Below are 1,036 nucleotides of genomic sequence, written 5' to 3' on the forward strand. Positions count from 1 at the left end.
TACAGCTGCTGGCCCATATATGTTATTCCGCTCAATCTCCCTCCCGGCGCCATAATGCAACGTAAGACCATGTTCCTGTCGCTTATAATTCCGGGGCCTGAATATCCAGGGAAGAATTTGAGTGTGTTTATGCAGCCGTTGGTGGATGATTTGCACCATTCTTGGTACTTCCCGAGGTTGACATACGACCGGCATCTGCAGAAAAATTTCTTGATGAAAGTTTGGCTACAGTATTGCATGCATGACTTTCCCGGCTATGCCCTGTTCTGCGGATGGTGTACAAGTGGAAAGATGCCTTGCCCAGTGTGCATGCAGGCCTTGATTTTCATTTGGCTGAAGAAGGGTGGCAAGTATGTTGCCTTTGACCAGCATCGACAATTCCTCCCTCCAGACCATCCTGATAGGGAAGACAAGAAGAACTTCACAAAAGGCAAAGTTGTCCATGAAGTAAACGAGATTCCAACGTTTTCTGGTGCGGATGTGCTTGCTTAGCTCAAAGCTCTTAAGCCTGCCGGTGAAGGGAAAGGCAAAGGCAAAGGCATCGGTAAAGGGAAAAAATGTTTTGAAGGATATGGTGAGACGCACAACTGGACTCACATTACCCCCTTCACGCAGCTTCCCTATTTTAAGGACCTCAAACTTCCATACAACATCGACGTGATGCACACCGAAAAGAATGTCGCAGAGTCCCTTTTTAACACGATCCTCAACATTCCTGATAAGACAAAGGATAATGTTAATGCTAGAGTCGATCAACAGAATATTTGTGATAGACCACGTCTTCACATGCAACCTCCCACAGGCAGTCGAAAATCTTGGTTCAAGCCAGATGCTGACTTCGTACTTAAAAAGGATCATAAGATGGAGGCATTCAAGTGGCTGAAACACGTCGTGAAGTTCACTGATGGTTATGCGTCGAATATAAGTAAGGGGGTCAATCTTTCAACGGGCAGAGTGACCGGGCTCAAGAGTCATGACTATCATGTATGGATTGAGCGGATTATGCCGGTGATGGTTCGGGGCTATGTTCCCGAGC

The sequence above is a fragment of the Triticum aestivum genome, chromosome 1A, assembly GCF_018294505.1.
Source record: "Triticum aestivum cultivar Chinese Spring chromosome 1A, IWGSC CS RefSeq v2.1, whole genome shotgun sequence".
Lineage (NCBI taxonomy): Eukaryota > Viridiplantae > Streptophyta > Magnoliopsida > Poales > Poaceae > Triticum > Triticum aestivum.